Genomic DNA, 16,830 nt, shown 5'->3' on the forward strand with positions numbered 1-16,830 from the left:
AAGAATTAGTTTATTCATTCACCTGTTAATGGACATGTGGGTTGTTTCTGGTTTCTGGTCTAGAGATATTTTGAATCTAGCAGCTATGAACTTCTTGTGCCAGTCTCTTTGTGATGCTTTCCTTTCTCTCGGGGAAACACCTGGGAGTGGAATTGCTGGGACACAGGGTAGGTCTGTATGTATCACTTTGTGGAAAACTACCCAACAATTGTCCAACTGGTGCAGCGTCTACAATGGATGGAGTCTAAGTTCTCCACATCCTCACCAGCACTTAGTATGGCTGCTTTTTTATTTTAGCTCTTTCTTGGAGTGTGTGGTGATGCTAGTTTAGTCGTTAAGTCGTGTCCAACTCTTGCGACCCCATGGGCTGTAGCCCGCCGGGCTCCTCTGTCTGTGGGATTCTCCAGACAAGAATACTGGAGTGTGTTGCCATTTCCTTCTCTAGGGGATCTGCCTGACCCAGGGATCGAACCCAGGTCTCCTGCACTGCAGACGGATCCTTTACCAATGAGCTACAAGGGAAGTCCCCTTGGAGTGTGTGGTAGTTTTAATTTGCATTTCCCTGATCACTAGTGATGTTGAGCGTTGTTTCACAGACATGTGTTTTCATAGCTGTAATTCTTTGTGTTCGCTGCTTTTTAAATTTACACTTAATATTACCATTCTTTTCTGCTATATTATAGCATTCATGATCACTATATTAATGGCTTCTAATATTTCAACAAGGGAATTCTATACAACTGATTTAAATATTCCTCTATTAGACATTTATGGACTTTCTTAGTAGCTCAGTTGGTAAAGAATCTGCCTGCAATGCAGGAGACCCCAGTTCAGTTCCTGGGTCGGGAAGATCTGCTGGAGAAGGGATAGGCTACCCACTCCAGTATTCTTGCGCTTCCCTTGTGGCTCAGCTGGTAAAGAATCCACCTACAATGTGGGAGACCTGGGTTTGATCCCTGTGTTGGGAAGATCCCCTGGAGAAGGAAAAGGCTACCCACTCCAGTATTCTGGCCTGGAGAATTCCATGGACTATACAGTTCATAGGGTCACAAAGAGTAGGACACGACTAAGCAACTTTCACTTTCTACTAGACATTTATAGGACTTCCAGCTTCCCACATTTCTGAATAACACTGAAATTGATGTATGAGTACATAGATTTCCCCCATATTATAGATTATTTATTTTATATTAATAGCAAAATAAAATGACCAGGTCCACGGCATTGTTTGTGGCTTCGGGAGCATAAAATATGAACTGAACATCAAGATCAGTGTCTTCAAAGGCACAAGCTAAGCTCCCTTCCCATCTCAGCTCTGGACTTGGGTCTCAGAAGGGGGCCCCTTTCATGAATGCAATCCTTCTGTCGAAAGGCAGAGCTGATGGCAGCTTTGTAGCCAATTTTTAAAAAAATTTTTTATTGGAGGATAATTGCTTTACAATACTGTGCTGGTTCCTGCCATACATCAACATGAGTCAGCCACAGGTAGACACATGTCCCCTCCCTCTTGTCCCTCCCTCCCATCTCCCACCCCATCCCAGCCTTCTAGGTTGTCCCAGAGCACTGGACGGAGCTCCCTGTGTCACACTGCAAATTCCCACCATCTACAGAGAACAGTGTGACGATTCCTTAAAAAACTAGGAATAGAAATGCTATATGACCCAACAATCCCACTACTGGGCATATAGCCTGAGAAAGCCATAATCGAAAGAGACGCATGTATCCCAATGTCATTACAGCACTTTTTACAATAGCTAGGATATGGGAGGAACCTAGACACCCATTGACAGGTGAATGCATACTGAATTTATGGTACGTATATACAACGGACTATTACTCAGCTATAGAAAAAGAACGTGAGTCAGTCCAATGAGGTAGATGAACCTAGAGCCTATTATACAGAGCCTATTATCAGAAAGAGAAAGTGATGCTGAGGAGGTGAAGACTCATTGACACCACGTGGCGGTAAAATGGGCTTCGTTCTCCCTCCAGCCACAAGGAAATGTGAGACAAGAAGAATTCTGGGTGCCTCGTCCCCTAAGAACCATCCGTGCAGCTGCCCAGCCAAACGGCCTTTGGATCCCTCAGTGGCAGTTCCAGAATCTCTATACGTGAAGCGTTTGACTGAGGGGGTGAGAACTTGCCTCGAAGGGTATTTTGATGCCAGGCACAGCGTTTTCATTCAGGCTACATGTTTGTTTGAGGGGCACATGTTTGTTTGGGGGACCCTGGGAGGACTGATGATGATGCAGAGGGGTGAGAGAAAGGAACGGGGTGGGGCACAGCCCCCTGCAAAGACAGCGGATTGATCCTGCCTCAGTGTAGGCATGAGGTGGGCACCCAGGAAAGCATATTCATCCCAACAGGTCAGCAGAGACTCTTATCAACTCCTCTCCAAGCATCTGAAAGCTGTCCAAACCTAACAAGAGCCATATTTTATATGGTTCCAGGTCGCCCTCCAGATTCTTCTTTCAGGAAGAATTGTCCAGGAAGGTGAAAAGCAGAAGGAATTTACACAGTAACTAGTCCTGTGGGTACCACATTCAGGCCTCCTGGGTGGAAAAAAAAAGCCTCGGGCCAGGTTGCCGAGGCCCCTTTTCCCCACTGGCCTCCTCCCGAGAGTCTCAGCTGAGCTCCTGTGCTTCCTCTGGGCACCCTTCATGATGCCCTAAAGGGCCACCAGCAGACCACCTGACTCTGTCCTGAGTCCCGACACCCACCAGCAATTCCCAGAAACTCCCGGGGCTACTCAGCCACTTTGTCTTTCCTCCTCTAAATGTGACCTTATCAAGACAAAAACCATTCCTTGTTCATGATGTCCTAGTCTGGGTTCCCCTCAAGCAGACCCTGAAATGAGGATTCAAGGGCAAGTCATTTATTTAGGGAGCTGGTCCTGATGGGGGAGGGTGGAAGTGAGCCAGAGAGGGGGCAAAAAGACAGGGTGAATAGTCAAAACGGTTCCCTGTGGGCTGTAGGCACCAGGGGCTTCTGTAGGCACCTGGGGGACCTGTGGGGGATGGTACACAGCAGTCCTCCAAATGACCACACCTGAGCAGAAGGGTACCAACTGCCAACAGTCACTGGTTGAGGATGTCCCCGGGGAGACTTTAATTGCTGGCCTTGCAGCTGCACCGCCTGCAGGCAGGGTAGGCTCCAGCAGCTGGAGAAAGCCACCCAGCAAAGAGACACAGGTGCTAGCAGCTGGAGGTCAGGCTCCCTCGGGCACTGAAGGGGTAGAACCAGGAGGTTCCCTAGTGCAGCTCAGCACCGGCAAGGAACAGGTCCTCATCGAGCCAGGGTGGCTGAGTCCAGAGGTCTCAAAGCTTTATGTGCTGTGCTGTGCTTAAGTCTCCCCGTCGTGTCCAACTCTTTGCAACCCCATGGACTGTAGCCCACCAGGCTCCTCTGTCCATGGAATTCTCCAGGCCAGAACACTGGAGTGGGTAGCCATTCCCTTCTCCAGGGGATCTTCCCAACACAGGGATGGAACCCAGGTCTCCTACATTACAGGAAGACTTTTTATTGTCTGAGCCACCAGGGAAGCCCAAGAAGCCCATGAATACTGGAGTGGGTAGTCTATCCCTTCCTCCAGGTGATCTTCCCAACCCAGGAATCAAACCGGGGTCTCCTGCATTGCAGGCGGATTCTTTACCAGCTAAGCCACCAGGGAAGCCCCTCAAAGCTATAGCTCCTGTCCATTCTCCAGCAGCCCCTCAGTATGGCCGTCAGCCAGCAGCACTATTTTAGGACCAGACCCCGGAGATCAGTACCCTTTACGTTTTTGAGCAATTGATTCTCAAAGTGTAGTTCCTGGACCACCAGCAACACCCGGGAACTTGTTAAAAATGCAGATTCTTCAGTCCTACCCCAGCCCTGCTGCATCAAGATTCTCAGGGGTGGGGCCCAGGAATCTGTATTTAACAAGCCCTCCAGCTGATTTGATTCCACTCCCCGCCCCCAGTTTGAAATCCACCATTTGAGACTCTAACATCTAGGACAGTCTCTAAGGCAAAGCCATTTGCCCTTTGGTTAGACTGTTCCTCACTCCCAGCCTCCAGCAGCAGAGGCAGAAGGAGATGGAACCACTAGAAAACTTGGAGACTTTGGCCCTATTTTTGTGTGTTTTCCTTTTCTCTTTGGGCTTATCAGACAGAAGTTTTACCTGATTACCAGTGACCTCGAAAGGAAAGCGGTGAAGGCGTATGTACTATGGAAGCTAATGGGACAGATGTCTGTGCTGGATTTAACGAGAGACAGAGAGGGTGGGGGATGCCTCTGCTCCTGTTTGTTTTCCTGAGCTAATATTTAAATTCCTCTGCTTGCCCTCCGAACACACCAGGTGGGCAGTCGGGGAAAAAACCAGGAGTTGGCTCTGCATATTTAAATCAATCAGACAGGATATGAAAAGGGAATAGGTAAAGGTGGGAGGTACCCCCTGCAGTCAGTTTATGTGGGAAACGTTATGTATAAAGGACGAACTTGGTCTAACTGTGTTGGGAAATTGGTCTAACTGTGTTGATGCCGGCCCGGAGAATACCTGGCATTGGAGGGTTTAAAGCTGCTCCCAGGCTTGGGGGGCAGACACCTCGCTGCTTCTCCAGCAGAGCTGGCCCGGGATGGCACCCAGATGGGGTTCAGTTCTAGGTGGGGTTGGGGGGAATCCTCTGACACCAGTGGGGACAGCAGGTCGGGTGGAGGCTGCCCCAGGGTGTGACATCACAATGTAGTCCATTCAGGGTCTGGGGGTTGACTTGCCCCTGGACTGGGGTATAAGCTGACCCCCCTGCCCAGGGCTGGCCCACACTTACAGGCCAGGCAACCCAGATACGCTGACCTTCAGCGCCGACTTTCAGGCACCCTTGGTGAGTACTGGCCAAGCACTGAGGGGGTCTCACGGGGTCACGACAGCATCATCCAGCCTGGGGACCCTTCCTGGGAAGCTGCTTGCCTGACCCCTCACCCCCTTTCCAGCCTCTGCCTGCGGGGTTACCAGCTGCAGGAAGTGATATTCTAATCACCTCCGGGCCGCTCTGCCACACCTGCCCCAGCTCCCTGGGCAAAGGCCAACAGTGTCCTGATAGACACCAGGGGCAGGGAGGCAGGCTGTCAGATGGCAGGTCCACCACGGCACCCCCTGACCTCCCGGTCCTGGTGAACGGAGGTCATAGGCCATCTTCGGTCGAGGACACACCTCATGGGCACTGAGCAGATGGAGCCTTGGGTGTGCACTGGATGCCAAAACCACCACCCTTCCAGAAATGTGCACCAACGCCCCTCCTCTCTGCACACTCTGTGTCTCTGATTTTTTTTTAATTAATTAATTTATTTATTATTCTTGGCTGCACTGGGTCTTCCTTGCTGCTCAAGGACCTTTTTGTAGTTGAGGAGAGCTGTGATGCACAGACTTCTCACTGTGGAGGCTTCTCTTGTTCTCCTGTTTCGGAATATGGGCTCTAGACACAGGCTTAATAGCTGTGGCGCACAGGCTCCGTGGCCCCACAGCACGTGGATTCCTCCCGGACCAGGGATGGATCCCGTGTCTGCTGCATTGGCAGGCGGATTCTTAACCACTGGACCACCAGGGAAGCCCTCTGCAGGCTTTAAATCCAACTCGCCACAGCCCTCGGGTTGTGTCCTGCCCTTCCAGGACAATGAGGGAGATGTGAGCCGGTGTTGGGATGAGGGTGGATGACTCAGAACACCAGGAGAGCAGGCAAATCGGAGGAAGGTGATGGGGAACGGAGCCACCTCTCCAAGAGGATCCTGGCTCTTCCAGCTGGGCCACCAGCCCTTGGCCGAGGATGGCCTGCAACCAAGAGCCGGACTCTGTGCAGGGACACGAGGGCGCAGGGCCAGCCTCGCCGTGCCGCTCCCCATGCTTTCCCTCCGCCCGCCCATCCATCCGTTTCAGGCATCCAGACGGCCACTCGCCTTCTTGACGGGCACCCGCAGGCCAGTTGTTCTGGGGCCTGTGGTTTTCAGCAGCTTCTGGCTTTACCTGAGTGCATCAGGCAGTAAGCAAGGAGGGTTCATGGAGAGACTTTTGACCCTGAGGCTTTGCCATCCCGCCTTCCTCTTCCTGGGATGGCTGACCCAGACCTTGACGTTGACGTCTCACACTTGAGTCCCAGGTGTCAGTTGTCACCAAGTCTGCTGAGAACACCATCTCCACCCCAGGCCCACCGAACGGGAAGTATAGTCTAGGGGCCAGAAGGCCCCAGGGGCCACCTGTATCCCTACCTCCCACCTTCCTTGCACCAGCCCCCAGTTGGAGAGGAGGGCGGGAACACGTATGAGGCACCCATGGTGTATCAGACCTGCCGCCCCATGTCCTTGCTTTATTTTTTTAATTTTTTTATTATTTTTATTTTATTTTTCATGTTCTTGCTTTAAATTCTGCCACCAGGAAGGTAAAGCTTACAGACACAGAAACCAGGAACTATGTTTTAAGAGGGGTTTTAACCTAGAATTTATATATACTCCATGTACAGGCAAGCTGTCCAGCATGAGAGAGCTCTGAAAATAGAATGAGCTGCTTTGTGAGGCAGCCATTGGAAGCGTCTAGATGAGCTGGGTGCCTTCTGCCAGCAGGGCTGGGGTGGGACCCTTGTGATCAATTGGGAGCTGGACCAAAAAGATATTGAAAGGCCAATCTGTATCTTGGATGTAGGATCTGGGTCTCAGCACCTGGCTAACCTTCCATGTTTCAGTCCAACTGGGTCAGGCCTCCCAGGGCGGCTGCAAACATGGTTAGAGGGGAGAGCTTGAAGGAACCCGAGGGATCAGCTCCACTGTGCCCCAGGTAGGAAACTGGGGCCCCAGGCTGGTTAAGGGGAGAGGCCACAGCCAGTCTGTAGAATGAATGCTTGTTGAATGAATGAAGGAGTGACAGCGCCAGGTTGGAACCAGCCTGCACATGATTCGAACATCCCTCAGCCTGACTATCCTCTTCTCCTAAGACTCTTGACTATCAAATCATGATTCGGCCGACACTCACTGAGCACCTCCTGGGTATCAAGTGTGTGCGCAGAGATTATTTCATGCAGCCCTCCCGTAGCCCATCAGGTGGGTGTCCCCACCCTGTTTCTCAGATGAGGATGGTTGGGTGCCGGCCCAGAGTGGGGTGAACCTGTGGAGACATCACAGACAGTAAGGACCATGAAGTCCTCTAACTCGAGGGAAGGCCTGCGTCTCCGCCTGCATCTCTGCCTGCATCTCCACCTGCTGCCTCCCAGGTTGGGCAAGGAAGCACGGTTCTTCCTACCCTTCCAAATAACAAACTGACCCGAACTCACCCGGTCCCTCAGGGGCTGTCTTAGCCCCCGCCCCCAACTCTGAGCTGGCTGACATTGGGCCCCCCATGGACCCGCCTGGTTCACTGCCCGTGCGTCTGGCTCTGATGGGACCCCAGCAGATGTTTTGTGCTGAGGAAGAAAATATGGCTAATCAAAAACAGCTCCAACTAATCGTAGCAATTTCCCTTCTGCTAGTTGCCCTGAAATAGTAGCCACACTCTGTTCCTTTTTTTACATCAGGGAGCCCCAAACTGGCAGCTTAAATGAGCTTGCAAAGAAGGCTACTAAACAGCCTCTTTGCTGCCAGTTACCTGGGTTAAGCTCTAGAACGTGCTCTCCAGGTGACACCCCGGCTCCGTTATCCATGGGTTTGGCTCTTGCTGGGGGTCATAGGGCTGGAGGAACCTCATTGAAACCCAGGGAAACCCAGAACCTCACAGGAGATAACGAGGTGCCAAGCCCCAGAACACCTGGTCTGACCTTGAACCCTGGCTCACTACTGATTTGCTCCATACCCAGTGGCGGCCAGTAGGACTTCGTGCGTTGACAGAAACATTCCCATCCACGCCACCCTGTATGGTAGCCACGAGCCACACATGACTGTTGAGCTTTTGAAACATCGCTCGTGGGGCTGAGGAACCACATTTTTTATTAAACTTCACCTTTAATGGGATGTAAGTTTAAGTTTTAGTAAAAGAGCCTAGTGTGACCATTGGCCGCTAAACTGTAAAGTGCCCTGTAGCCCTGCCAGCTCCTGTGACTTCATCTCTTGACCTAGTCCCCTCCCCCAGCTTCCTCTCTCCCTTCGCACTCACCTGCCAGATCAGCCACCCCTGCCCCAAACAGGCCTGAGCATTTCCCTCATCCCTTGGCGATACTCCTTTCCTCTGGCTCAACATTGGGACCTCAGGTCAAGTGTGTCCCCTTGAAAGGCCCTTCCCTACGTTGTCCAAAGTCACGCCCACCCTCCTCTCCAAATCACTCCTTATCCCGCTGAAATCATCATGTGTCTTAGTTCAGGCTGTTGTAGCACAATCCCATCAACTGGGTGACTTCTGAACAATAGAAATTAATGTTTCCCAGTTCCCGAGGCTGGAAGTCTGGCAGTGCTGGCCGGGTAAGGTTCTGGTGACGATCTGTTGTCAAGTTGCAGGCGCCCACTTTCTCTCTGACCCTCACACAGTGGAAAGAGAGGGAGAGAGCTCTCTGGAGTTCCCTCGATAAGGGCACTGATCCTGTTTACAAGAGCTCCAGAAACATTACTTTGCCGACAAAGGTCCATATAGTCAAAGTGATGGTTTTTCCAGTAGTCATGTACAGATGTGAGAGTTGGACCATAAGGTAGGCTGAGTGCTGAAGAACTGATGCTTTCGAATTGTGGTGCTGGAGAAGACACTTGAGAGTCCCTTGGACTGCAAGGAGATCAAACCAATTAATCCTAAGGGAAATCAACCCTGAATATTCATTGAAAGGACTGACACTGAAGCTCCAATACTTGGGCCACCTGATTCGAAGAGCCAACTCATTGGAAAACACCCCGATGCTGGGAAAAGATTGAAGGCAGGAGGAGAAGGGGATGACAGAAGATGAGATGGCTGAATGGCATCACTGACTCAATGGGTATGAGCTTTTGAACAAACTCCAGGAGATGGTGAAAGACAGGGAAGCCTGGTGTACTGTGGTTCCTGGTATTGCAGAGCTGGACACCACTGAGTGACTGAACTGAACTGAACACCCTAATCACCTCCCAGAGGCCCCACATCCTAACACCATCACATGGGGTTAGGATTTCAACCAGTGAATTTGGAGGTGACACAAACATCCAGATGCCCTACATTGGGTTTGTGTGTTCTCCTGTCTATTGCTGTTCCTGGACAAGAATGTCAGTCCTGCCAGAGCAGAGTGCTCTCTGCACTCACCTCTCCTCCCTACATCTGGAACAGCACCTGGAATGGCACTTGGCAAATAGGAAGTGCTCAGCACAGTGTCTAGAGCAAGAGAAACCCTGCAGAAGGCCGGGCAGCCATTCCTCAGCTAAATAACAAAATAACCCCTAACTTAGTGGCTTCTTGTTGTTGTTTAGTTGCTCAGTCATGTCTGACTCTTTTTGACCCCATGGACTACAACACTCCAGGTTTCCGTGTCCTTCACTACCTCCCAGAGTTTGCTCAAACACATGTCCACTGAGTCGGTGAGGCCATCGAACCATCGCATCCTCTGTCGCTCCCTTCTTCTCCTGCCTTCAAACTTTCCCAGCATTAGAGTTTTTTCCAATGAGTTGCCTCTTTGCATCAGATGGCCAAAGTATTGGAGCTTCAGTTTCAGCATCAGCCCTTCCAATGAATATTCAGGGTTGATTTTCTTTAGGATCGACTGGTGGCTTACAACAGCAGTAATTAGTTATTTCACCTGATTCTGTGGGTCAGCTATTTGGGCAGGGCTCCACTCCATGTGGGATATTTTTTTTGTGGCGACTGTGGCACTGTGCAAAGGAGGCCACCTCTCAGCCACCAGCCACACTGCAGCTGGCTTCTGCTAGAGGAAGCAAAGCTACCAGACTGCTGGAGGGCCAAGCATAGCCCAGCACTGCCACTTGCAGCACATCCTGTTGGCCCAAGCAAGTCAGGATGCAGCCTGAATAAAAGAGAGGAGGCCACGTGGCCATAATCCCACGTGGCCCTTGTAGGCTGGAATCTGCACCCAGACCACCTGGGGTCTTGTTAAAATGCAGATCCTGATCCAGTGGGTCTAGGGAGTGTCCTGAGACTCTACATTCCTCTACAAACTCCCAGGAGGTGCCAAGTCTGTGCGGCTTCCACACCCACACATGGAGTAGCAAGGCTCTCTTTGAGTACAGTCCAGCAGGGAATAGGCAAGAGCTTCAGGAATGGCTGAATCCAGGCCCTCAGAGATGCCAGAAAATTATTTGTCACCATCTTCAGCTTTGCCTCTCCTGAGATCTCGCTGGCAGACTCCAAAGTAAGAGAGAGATGCCCCCCTCCCCTCGCCCGGCTTTGCACCCACAGCAGGAAGGAGGCCCCACTTCTTCCCTGATCTTTCCGGCTAATGTGCCAGAGTTCTTTCTGGCTGACCTCATAGGTTCCCCATCGCCATGGCCAGGAGGATGTGTCACCTCACGACCAGGCCTGGGTTCCATGTTGGCCCTTGGAGCCAGGCAGTGAGGTCCCAGTCCCCTTGAGCCTTGTGGAATGAGGGTGGGAAACGGGGAGATTCTTCGTGGAAAACTAGAAAGGAGGGAGCACTGCTGGGAAGCCAAGACATTAGCATGGTTGGCAAAAGACAGGTGTTCTGTGATGGCTGGGGAAGCAGAGGGCAGGCCCCCCCCATCAGTTCTGGAGAACTACCCAGGCCTCCTATCTCCCAGCATGGACTCCGAGGAGCTGCAGATTTAAAGAAGAACTTAAACTCCAGCAGAGACTTGAAAATTAGCTATGGCAGTTTCCTCAGAACCTAACAGTTAACATGGGTGTTAACTGACATTATTTCAAAGGCTGAGTGGTCCAGGAGAGTCAGGAGACAGTGGGTTAGGCCACGTCAGCTGTTCCCTCTCTGTGCAGGACTTGTCAGGGCCTTGAATAAGCTGGCGGACACTGCGAATCTCCAAGAGTTGGAGGAAGATTAGATATTATAGTCCTGTTAAGTGCACTGTGGAAAATTAACCTAACTCCACCCCTCTCACCTGATGGACGAAGCAGCTGAGGAAGGGAAGCGACTTGGACAAGGTCAAGTCGCTGTTTAGTTTCAGAGTCCCAGCCCCAGCTGCTGTCTCAGTGACCTAAGTGACACTGCATAGAAGCATCACCTTGTACCTTGGGGGGCCCTGTCCCCAGTCCTGGAGTTTTTCCTTCCACTGGAGAGTGTTCTTTTTCCTCCCAGACATCCCTGCACAAAGGTGCTGTGAGGGGTGGTAGGTACCCAGAGGACCTCCTGTGCCTGGGACCGGCCCTAGCAGTGCAGACCTGGACGACTGCAGAAAGTGCAAGAAGGCTGTGGCCACCTGACGGGCAAGATGCCCGGATTGTGAGGCTGAAGAGGCTTGATGCCTGGGCAGATGTAGAAGAGTTGACCACCACCAGCGGCGCCAAGTGCGCCAAGAAGGAGGGCCCAGAGGGAAGCTCACGCTCCGGAAACAAGCACGCACTCTAAATCCAGAAGTGGCTGTGCTTCACATCGTGGAGGGCTGATGTGCGTGACAGCTACAACAATGTTGTTGAGGACCTGGTCCTGGCACTTCTCAGCCACTCCAAGACTCACATCTATCAAGAAGAGAACACAGCCATTGGTTAGTCGGTGGGGCTTACAAATGTTAGCCACACAAGAAGGAGCCACGCTTTTCTCCTTGCTGAGTGTACCATCTTGGCTGTGTTATTAGACTCTCTAAGCCTCAGTTTCTTCATTTGTTAAATGGAGCTGAAATGTATTCCTGCCTCCCAGCTTTGTTGGGAGGATTCAAGGCATGCTAAGTCACTTTTAGCAGATGCTAAATAAGATTTCAGGCATGCTAAGTCACTTCAGTTGTAGCCGCACTTTTTACAACCGTTTGGATTGTAGCCCACCGAGATCCTTTGTCCCTGAGATTCTCCAGGCAAGAATACTGGAATGGGTTGCCATGCCCTCCTCCAGGCGAATCTTCCTGACCTAGGGACAGAACCTGCATTTCCTGAGGCTCCTGCATTGCAGGCGGATTCTTTACCGCTGAACCACGGGGAAGCCCTCAGTGAGATTACACCTGTGAAACAGGAACGCTCCTGGTCCATCCACAGCAGGGGCTCCTGAAGGGATGGCAGGAACAGAGAGGTGGGATCAGGGCCAGCTTCCCGGGTGCTAAGGGGCAAAGCCAAGATCAGACCACGTCCAGCCAAAGCCTTGGCGTGGCTCCCTCCTGCCCTGGCACGGCTACTCAGAGAGGAGCAGCATTCACAAGCAGACAGCGATGGCTCGGAGCCCAGAGAGGAGAAAGGGCTGGTCTGAGTCTTCTTCTGTATATGGGGCAGGGTGTGGGGGGTGGAATATGTGTCTCTGGTCACTTCGAGGTGACCTGGTCCAAAGGCCAGGCAGAGAAGCAGATGCCATGAGCAGAGTGGGGTGTTCGTATCTGACCCTTTAGAGCAGAGTCAAGCGCCAAGCATGGCTTAATGGGCTTTGGCCATCAGCGTTCAAGGCCGCCCAGAGGGAAGGGACTGGGGACAATGCCTTAGCATTTCAGGCCTGGTTTGCAAGCCCAGAAGTCAAGGCTTCACTGATGGATGCTTTCAGGTCCCAGTGGGATTGAAGGGGAGGTCCTGGGAGCATCTAGCCATTGAGTGGGGAAGGGAGTAGAGTCAGGCACGGTGTTTACCTGCTTGAGGATATGCTGCGTGGGGAAGGTCAGACCTGTCCCCAGGAAGCCATGTCCACAATTGAAGATGAGTGCCATTCTTGTAAGACCTGAGACATGGTGGCAGAGGTGCCCAGTCTGGGGCACTGGTTCCCAAACCCTGAAAATGGACATCAAGTTTTCTTTCTATGTGCGAGTGGGGCATTTTTCCAGAAAGAAAGTCTATAGCAGGAGAGGCAAGCTGGTGGCACAGCTTGGTTTTATTGGGTCCACACTGTGTTTCAATTATGTGAATTCAGGTCCAACATTTAAAAATTAGGAACCTGTACATAAAAATAAAAATTGTGGTTTCTCTCAAAACAACTCACAAGCTCTGGCCACCTGGGACCCACACCCCTGAGAGGGGCTCCCTGGTTGAAGTGGGGGGTGGGGCCCCTGGTGGCTACATCTGCACCTTCTGTGGCCTCCCCGATCAACCCCAAACATCACCCCACACTTACCATCACCCTCACCTTGTTTTTCCTCACGGGTTTATTATGTTCACTTGCTTGGATCCTCTGGCTTTTGCGTTTGTAACCTCTTAATGTGAACTTGGAATAGAGGCTCAACATGGTGTCTGTTTTCAAAAAGTAGTGTCTGTTTTCAAAAAGATTTCAGTTTCAACTGAGATCGCTTCCAGCCTAAACTCTTCCCTGATGATCCAGGATGGAGACCGACACTTAGTAGGGGCAGATTACAGCCCTGCCAGGGCATTCAGAATCTCTTCCCTTTAAGGAATGTGTGTTTACAAATGGGCAGGCTTATCTTGGGATGGCTATGAAACACCCAAAGGTGTCCAGAAACTCCTGAAACTAGTCTCTGCAAGGGTCCTATTTACAAGACAGGTAGTTCATGTTCTACTCAGATAATCAAGCAGTGAGTGAAACCAATGGTAACCTTTGGGCAATCCTTTCTTTATGACTTTTGAAAGGGGACAGATCAGAAAGTGAACAGAACTCTGGCTGAGAGCACCTTTCTGCAGCCAGAGTTAACAAGACTCTGTCTTAAGCATGCATGCTAAGTCACTTCTTTAGTTGTGTCTGACTCTTTGCAACCCTATGGACTTATAGCCCACCAGGCTCCTCTGTCCATGGGATTCTCCAGGAAAGAATACTGAAGTGGGTTGCCATGCCCTTCTCCAGCAGATCTTCCCAACCCAGGGATTGAACCTGAGTCTCATAAGTCTCCTGCAAGTTCTTTATCACTAATACCACCTGGGAAGCCCTGAGTCTTAAGCAGGGCTTTACATTTGGGAAGATGGAGCGAGTCACTCACAGCTAATTTCGCACTGAGACTCACAGGAGCATAGACCCCCAGGCTCACAGCCCTTGGAAAGCCCTGGACCTGCAGTACTGAGGACCAGACATAGGCAGGAGCACACATGTGAGCCAAGGGATAAAGAGGAGTCTCGGACCAGAACCTGGACTAGAATCTAGGAATCTTGCCAAATGGCAAGTGGAAGACACACACATATGGGCTTTGCGTGTCTTAGAATGGACTGAATATACCACTCCTAACGCAGCACATCACTGCTTCCCTCCTGTACCATGGCGGACAGCTGCAGACCTCACTGGTATCTATCTGCACCCAAGCAGAGGAATTCAGTCCAGAGTTGAAGGGGAGAGAGTGACTGTCCAGGAATGCAGCAGAAGCCTTTCTTGATGAATCAGTGTTTGGGAACCAGATGTTAGCTTGAGCATATGCGGCTTTGAGGCCTCTCGGTGCCCAGGGCCAGTTCATGCATTCTTATCTACAAAAGGGGATCATTGTAGACCCTACCTTTGTACCCCGATGAGGAGATTAAATGAGATGATATAGGAGAAGAGTTTCAAACACAGGAAGCCAGCTGTTAGTTAGCAGTCACTGAATCTCACTTAAATGCAAGAAGCCATTTGGGAGGGGTTACGGGGGTGGGGGATGGGGACAGAGGCGCTGGGGAAGGGAGGGTGGGAGGCTTGTATGCTTGCTCAGTCGTGTCCGACTCTCTGTGGCCCCATGGACTGTAGCCTGCCAGGGTCCTCTCTCCATAGAAGTTTTCAGGCAAGAATACTGGAGTGAGCGGCCTTTTCCTACTCTAGGGGATCTTCTCGACCTAGGGATTGAACCCGCGTCTCTTGCGTCTCCTGCAATGGCAGATGGATTCTTTACAGCTAGTGCCACCTCGGAAGCCCATGGAAGGTGGAGCTGCGTTCAGAGCAGGTGGCTGCCTGGGGCTGTCCACCTGTAGGGGTTTGGGGGTTCGGGGTTGGTGGGGAAGGAATTGGGTGTTTATCTACCTGCAGGTCCCTGCGGTGGAAGCTTCGAGCCCCCAGGGGATGTGGGTGGGGCAGGGACTGCCTCTGAGAAAATTGCCTTCATGGTTCTGATTCCTTGAATTCCGATCCTGGAGCAGCAGACCTCAGCCCACATCCTATCCTGGCCCTTCCCTGGCTCCGTGACCCTCTTTGCCTCTCTGAGCCACAGTTTCCCCATTGCTCAGAAGGGGAACAGTTCTCTAGTGCTGCCAGGTTAATTCTGAGGCTTAAGTGTGACCATGACCATGAAGAGGCAGCAGGTGCCCAGCAAACGTGAGTCCCTGGGTTCCGTGTTCCTCACTTGCCTGCCACGGACATTCTGTTCCCGCCCCAGGGGGAGCCCGGCTGGCACTAACCGTCTCTCCAGATGAGAAGGACCCGCTAAATCCAGACTCGTGTTTGCCTCCGAGGCGACTTCTAAGTGATGGGTCATCTGTGTGCTCAACCGCAATTATCTCCCCAGCTGTATTATCAGCTGGTTTCCCCTCCAGCTCCATGGTCTGTGGCTTTCAGATGCAGAGAGGGAGGCAGAATGCTGGCCTGATGGAGGCCAAACCAGGAGCGAAATCCCAACCGGTAGAATTCCTGACTCTGCAGCTCACTGGGCAGCTCAGGGGCCAGAGTGTGGGTGGATGGAGGGGTTTTGGTGGAGTCAGAGGTGGGGAGAGGGCGGCTCGGAGACATGTGGGAGGCCCCGGTAGAATCTGACTTTCAGATAAACTACAAATAAGTTCTTTAGAATAAGTATACCTTGTGAAATTCTTGGGTGAGGCTTATACTAAGAAGTTATTTGTTTATTTGAAATTTAAACTGGGCACCTTGTGTCTTTGTTTCCTAAACCTGGCCACCATCATCATGGGGGCACAAACCCTCACCGATGTTTTGAGTTTGAGATCAGCCCAGCAACCACCAGTCAGCCCTGTAGTGGAGAAGGGTCATTGGCCACCTGACAGCGTCTCTGTCTCCAGGAGCCTGTGAACCCCTCAACCGGGTCACCGTGACCGTATTGTCGTGTGCCTGGCATGCTGCAGTCCATGGGGTCACAAAGAGTCGGACACGACTGAGCGATTGAACTGAACTGTGGTCACAAACGCGCTCCACTGCACCTAGATGTTCAAAGAAAATGCACTTTGTTCTTCCGCACTGGGATCCAGGCAAACATAGGCTAGAGGACAGTTCCGGGAAGCCGACCTAAGACCAGGATGCAGGTGCACCTGGCCCGGGGGACGAGGGAGGAGGGAGGAGGAGGAGGGAAGCAAGAGGGGGAGGAGTGAGCAGGGCTGGGAGGCTGATCTCACAAGAGCCCGGGAGTGGGAGTCATGCCAACGAGCTGGTCCCGCCCCAGGACGAGGGCACCGGGCTTTGTACTCAGTGTCAGGGTCGCTGCTGCTCTCAGCCTCCCAGGCGTCTCCGGGTGTGGTACATCCTCTGCGGGCAGATAACCCCGGGAGAGCCTCCGCTGAGTGTTGGAGGCAGCACTTTTAGCAGTTGGGCTGGTCCAGGGGATCTGGGCCTGGCGCCAACTGCACCTAAGGCGTATTCTCTGTTCAAGTTCAGGCTGTGTCCCTTCAGTGTGAGCAGTGCACTGTCCAGGCCGATTTAAAGGGTCTCTTTTTGGAGACAGTCTTCTTACAACTGCTCTCCACCTCTCCAGCCTCCCTAAGGAGTTCTGGGCTGTGGGGCTGGGACAACACTTGCGGGTTTGATATCTTGTGGTATCTGCAGGATGATGGCCTGACCCCTGAGGTCTGCAGGGATGACCAGACCCTTCTGGTCTTCTAGGGATAGTGACACCCAGTGCTGTAGTCTATGGCTCGGCCATTTGCTCTAGTTGTTAGGTCCCCGATCCTGGGACTGCTTCATC

General features: G+C 51.9%; 1 protein-coding gene across 4 annotated transcripts in view; it reads left to right on the forward strand.

Annotated features, from left to right (window-relative positions):
• The window catches only part of BANF2 (BANF family member 2), a 40,716-nt gene that overhangs the window by 8,134 nt on the left and 15,752 nt on the right, over positions 1–16,830 (forward strand). The window contains exon 1 of one of the 4 annotated variants that reach the window (XM_043479963.1): positions 4,798–4,862. The exons of the other annotated variants lie outside the window; for them this stretch is intronic. The gene's annotated coding sequence lies outside the window, so the exon portion shown is untranslated. Of the gene's footprint in view, positions 1–4,797; positions 4,863–16,830 lie in introns of those variants that run through there. 4 annotated transcript variants of the gene reach the window in all.

This window comes from Cervus canadensis, chromosome 10, assembly GCF_019320065.1.
Source record: "Cervus canadensis isolate Bull #8, Minnesota chromosome 10, ASM1932006v1, whole genome shotgun sequence".
NCBI classification, from domain to species: domain Eukaryota; kingdom Metazoa; phylum Chordata; class Mammalia; order Artiodactyla; family Cervidae; genus Cervus; species Cervus canadensis.